The sequence below is a fragment of the Melospiza georgiana genome, chromosome 9 (genome assembly GCF_028018845.1).
Source record: "Melospiza georgiana isolate bMelGeo1 chromosome 9, bMelGeo1.pri, whole genome shotgun sequence".
NCBI lineage: Eukaryota > Metazoa > Chordata > Aves > Passeriformes > Passerellidae > Melospiza > Melospiza georgiana.
In genome coordinates, this window is record NC_080438.1 from 17,003,479 (window position 1) to 17,009,449 (window position 5,971).

The following is a 5,971-nucleotide window of genomic DNA, read 5'->3' on the forward strand; positions in this document are numbered from 1 at the left end:
TATTACTATCCAACTTCAAAGATTTGGAAAGATGTAGCTGCTAACACTGGAGAATAGAAACCTGTTTTTCATCAGCTAGGCTGGCCTGACAAATTAAGTCTGTGGAGTCATTAGATTAAGATAAGAGCTTATCTCCTAGACTGACATTTATTCAGAGGTTTTTATGCTGCTCAGCTAGTAATTAGTGCAGTTGAATTTTTAACACTGCTTTGTCCAGTCATTTGACAAATTTGAAGTATATACAGTTTTGATTAAAAAAAAAAATAAAATCCAAGAATACAATATTATTAGCTTGGAAGTGTTTTAAGAAGGGTTGAGATGATGCTAAAAATCTTCAAGGAGGTCAGAAGTGCTTCTGCTGTTGACTCATTTCCATACGCAGATTAAGAGGCTCCATAAACTAAATTTTTAGGCACTAAGCAGCAGATATCTGTAGCAAATCTGTAATTTTTTTCATGCCCTTTCATTTTGTAATTCTGCTGCTTTAGAGGGGCAGGAATATGGTGCAGGCTGTGGTCCTGCTCATTAATGCTTGTCTGCCTCCTTCATCATTCAGGTTAGGATTTCATGTGGGGGCAGTTTCAAAAGGAATCTTCTCTCATTTGGCTGATTTCATGGAATAAGATTTATTTTTCCTGTCCTCATTTTCTTGTAATAACAGATGGATTGTTTCACAGTAAACTAATGCATTACTTTTGGACCCATGTTTTTAAATTGCTTTTGACTAACATGTATCACTTTTTTTAAACAGTTCATTTTGAGTAACTGAAGATCAGAATTGGATTAATAATTAGTGATTAAATGGATGATTATTTGTTTATGAGCTTTGACAGGTTTGTTACAGCTACATCCTGTTACAGCATTTGTTTAGTCCAAAGTGCAGCCATCTCAGCATCTATGGTTGTTACCTTTAGGGAAACACAGACTAGAGGAGTTCATGGTAGTAAATTGTGGTTCATCCAACTGCTTTACAAAAAAACAACAGTTTTTGTGAACTGGCTTTCACAAAAACAACAACAGAAAAGACCACTGCTTTACATTTTATACCATACTGCCAAGACTCCTGAACTCTGTGGACTCAGGGCTGTCAGCTGCAGAGGGTGACACAGGGCCAGGGCCATCAGCTGCAGAGGGTGACACATTGTCACTCAGCTGCCCTCCTGAGCTGGAAGCAGCAGTGGTAGAATAGGACACAGGCTCTCAGGCTGACTGGGACCAGGATCTGCATGCTGGTTTTCCATGTCCCTTTCTGCAGGTTTTCATGGCATTTCTATAACCCCAAAGCATGAGAGGAGTCTCATAAGTACAACAGGTTTTCTATGGTTGGAATGCCATGAATGGGAAGTAAGGCATGAGTCAGGGGGTTATTTCAGATCTTTGTACAGCCAGGAATGAAACCCTGCTGCTCTCTACTTTCTGAGCCAAACCCTTGACCTAGACCTGCCCTGACTCCTGTTTCAATGCAGATGGTTTCAGCCCTCTGTGTCTGCTAAGGCCCTTGATACTTCCCATTGGATATCTGAAACCCTATATATTTTGTATATATTTCATATGTGTGTAAAATTCAAGCTGTGTGGCAACCTCTGCCATTGGATATCCCACCATGCCTGGTCTGTAGGTGAGATCTCAGCTTGTGGTCAGGAGTGTCTAGAGGGAGAGATGGAGACAATATTTTTGCTTATAAAATTGCTCATAAATGGGAAGATATTTGCATCAAGCTGAAGCACTTGCATCAATCTCCCAAAAGCTTGAAGTACTGTTTTGCTGTCTAAATTTTAGCTGTTAATGCTGCCTTTGCTGTCAACCAGGTCAAAAATCCTGCATAATTCCCCGTATCTATCTCACTTCCCAGCAGAGAGAAATGAAACCCCTTCCTGGACCTTGGATGAGCATGAGGGAAAGACCCACTTTCTGAAGCCTCTAGGGAGGAACATGGCCTCAACAGAGGGAGAAGGAGGTATTTAAATTCAAGCTTCCCCGGATTTGTGGCAGCAGCATCCCCATTTTCCTATATTGTTTTACTTTCTTCTGTTGTGCATTGCTGCAGAAGCTGGGTATTCTCAGCACTACCCTGGCAAGCTTCATCTGTTGAGCCTTTAGACTAAAGGGGAAAAGTTGCCATCACCCAGACACACCAACAGAACCAAAGAAAGACTTAACCTCTGGGACAAAACCCCAGCTATGTGAAACTGTTAACATCTCCTTTTGATGGGCTGGAGATTACAGCACAGAGGTGTCTTGATGTTGTCTGTCACAGCTGTCTATCAATAGTGCTGGCTCATGGGGCAGTTCTGTGGCCCCACAGCCTTTTCAGACATACCCTGCTGCCACCATCCTCCTGTAGTTCCATGAGACATAGCACTGACTTGCCCTTTTGCCTTTGGCCAACAATGTAAAGAGGATTGCTGCTTGATGGTGCACGTAAATAAATTAATAGTCTTTGTTCTGGCCAAAGTGTCTTGAGTCTGAGACCTTCACTGGCCCCACACAGAAAGCCAAGGATTGACAGAAGCACTAGCAAAAGAGAAGTTCAAACAGGTCAAGGGAAGGGGCATTGCAGACTAATAAAACCTGTTACTACACAGAGAACTTTGCTCAGCTTCTGATGTCAGAAAAGACAGCCTAGACTGGCAGGTAAATCTCCCTGAAAATAGCAGAAATCAAGGTTAGACCAACATATTTATCCCAGGTTACTTAGTAAATATGGAAATACTGTAAAAAGAGAATTGGAGATTTTACAGAAGGAAGGTGTCATTGAATGGCAATAACAGTACAACCAGTACTCTGCCCTCCATTTTTCAGTGTCCCATTCTCAGGTTGATGGTCAAGGTCAGATAGATGAGAGAGAATTTTTTCTGAAGTTTCTAGTGTTACTAATAAATTTTTAAAATTATAATAAAGGGCAATAACTTTTTTAACTAGCAAATACATTTTTAGTGTCACCAGAAAATGGTGCCTGTGAACTTGGATGTTACTCTGATTTTTTATGATTGCTTTTGGCTTCTAAGTTTGGTGCAAGGGGTAGTCATGTCACAGAAAAAAATATGCTTGCCCTTTTTAACTAAATTCCATGGGCTGAAATTTATCCATGGTAAATGTTTCACAATGTAGTAAGTTATGCATGAGATTCCACACAAACATCAGAAATTAAGGGGAGCACTCAGTAGCACAAGTACATGGTATAGCCATCCAATTGTTTGTGTTTTCCCCAGGAATTCAACACTTTTCACAAATAATTACTCTGCAGTTCCATAACACAAATGCTGTGACCCTACAGGACAACCACAAAGGTAGGGTAAACAGCTCTCGTTCTATTTTATAGGTACTTAGCACTTACGAAATGCAAGCTCAGGGCAGGCTGTGAGGAACATCTACACTTAGAGAAGTCTTTCTGGAAAGCCAGTGGAAATCATTTGCTCAAATATTAGTGGTAAGTCAAGAGGTCAGTGGTCAATGCAGCTGTTGGGTTGGTGGGTTCCCTTGCACCATGTTAAAGTCCCTCTGCAGTGGCCCAGCCTCTCCCCAGTTTGTTTTTCTGTTGTATGTTATTCATTAAACGCTTTGCTGTGACATGCCATTGCCAGTGTGCCAAATCCTGAGCAAATCATATCCTCTGTTCTTCTGTTGCAGATTTGTGAGATAATCTATTATAGATTAATCATTTCAGTCTTATGGTACAATGTCAAAAATAAATTGGGGTTATGAAGCTGGAGGGGAGCCACTTGGGGGTCGTGTGTTCTCACTGACACTCCTTATTTGACTTTGAAAACAGTGTCATGACGAGATTTTTGAAGCTGATTGTTACCCCATGGAATCCAAATCACAAGGTAAAAAATGCTGTGGAGTAAGTTTTCATCTTCACAAATATCAGCTCAATGTTGAACTGTAAACGATTTTCAAGCTATTGCCTTCCCTCTTCTCACAACATGAAACATATCTGGGCTGATCCATTACATCTCTTTAGAATATAAGATGGCAGAAAAACAAACAGAATAAGATAAAAGCCAACCCCTTTTAAGGACTGAATATCTGCTGGAGGTGGAGGTATCCAACACAGAAAAATAATACAGGCCAGGAACACAGCCAAATATACTGTAAGAAAATATTAATTTGCTTAATTTAAAATATTCTCTAACATTTCATAAGATCCCAAGTGTTGAACAGTGAGTAATTTGTCTAATACTGCAGTTCTTTTCCCCTCCTAGCTGAATCACAGTAAGTCCTTGGTGTCTCCAAACCAGATCAGGGGTTAGTGCATACAGAGTCACTCTCCTCCTTAGCTTCTTGGTCTCTTCTGCAGGACAGGAAGATCCACAATCCTCTCTGAATTAGGTATGAACTGAGAAATGAGACATTTAGTTCTATCTGTGCTGCCATGTACCATCCACCTAGACAGCAAGGCTTTATCCTGCCATCAGTTATTGAATGCAGACCTACAGTGACTTCATGACATGCTTTACCTTCTGAGGCATGGCAGAATATTGTGGGGAATACAAGGAATGGAAAAGCACTATTTTTGTTACAGTTTCTTTTGCTTGTGTGCAAGTAAATCAAACCAGACTCCATGCTGAGTGATATATCATATAACCCTTCAATGTGATATGTATCCAACAATTTGTTTTTCACTATGGTAGCTTTTCACAATCCATAAGTCAGATGGAAGGTAGAGAGATTTCCTAGCTTGAAATGCAAAGTGATTTTTTTTTTCAAGATCTGCTAGGGATTTTTTTCCCTACCAAGAACATTTACTGAAGAATACAGATGAAAATATGTGCCAGAGCATATTCACTAATGATTTACTCAAAATATGTGCCAGAGCATATTCACTACTGATTTACTCAAAAGATATGATGGCATCCAGAGTCCCTTACAGAGTTCTTCTGAGCAATTAATGCATTAGAAGTGTGCATTCAAGCAAAATATGACTCTAGCAATAAGATAACCAACAGAAGAAAATTACTAACATAGTGCTGATCTGAATTGGTTTGAGTGTATCCATCCATAGGTCTCCAGCCAAGACCTATCTTTTGTATTCAGTGGGTAATTATGGTCATATTTCCAGCTCACAGAATATTCTTGGACCCACAGGGATCATCAAGTCAAACTCTCAAGTGAATGGCCCATATGGGGGTTGAACCTTGGTATTATTAGCACCATGTGCAGCATCATGTGCTAAAAAGCTGGATGTCTGACCCTAGTTAGAGGACATAGATAAATGGATAGCATGTCAAAAAGAAATTATGCCTTTAAAATATCATTAGACCATCGATATGATTGGTGAATCATAACAGTATGTTGCTTAAAAAGTGATGGGCAGAAAACCTCAAAATACATGCTAATTGAGCCTGAAAAGGAATTTTCTTTCCTTGCTTTCCCAGCAAAGGCAATCCTATCCCACCAGCTCTGTTTACTCAGCCTCTCAAAGGCCAATTCCTGTGTGAACACTCATTTCCCTTGGGAACAAGGATAAGAACCAAATTTATGCTCAGCACCAATATGACACGGGTCAAAGGATAAGCTAGGTCTAATCTAGCACCCAGGCTTATATCACAGGATGTCAACATAATGAATGCCACTAGGGCCAGCTCAGAGCAAATCAGAAGTCACAATTAATACATCCTGAGGTACTCATTATGAATTAATATTTTAGGGACTCCACATGTTGCCCTGGGGACGTCTTGCCATGTTTTGTACACCAGAAAACCCACACTGTGTTTATATGCTTGGACCTTCAGAGGTTTTTGAGCACTTGGGAACCTCACCAACTTTTATTGTGTAACCTGTTTTAAGTCATGTACTTGTTTTACCTGCTGAGTATAACTTGCATGTAAGATATAAGTGGTGGTGGTGGAAGTCTGATTCATTGGCACTTAACCCAAGTGTAAATACCTCATGTACTGGGAAGCTGTAGATCTAGACAGTGGTGAGGTGTTCTGTTTTCCTGAGATGGGAACTTGAGTTGATCAGCCAG

General features: G+C 40.3%; 1 long non-coding RNA gene across 1 annotated transcript in view; it reads left to right on the forward strand.

Annotated features, from left to right (window-relative positions):
* Positions 1-514: 514 nt before the first annotated feature.
* Positions 515-5,971, forward strand: part of LOC131086819 (uncharacterized) — an 11,747-nt gene continuing 6,290 nt past the window's right edge. The window contains exons 1-3 of the long non-coding RNA XR_009114802.1: positions 515-1,957; positions 3,323-3,430; positions 3,631-3,827. This is a non-coding gene — a long non-coding RNA (uncharacterized LOC131086819). The remainder of the gene's footprint in view (positions 1,958-3,322; positions 3,431-3,630; positions 3,828-5,971) is intronic.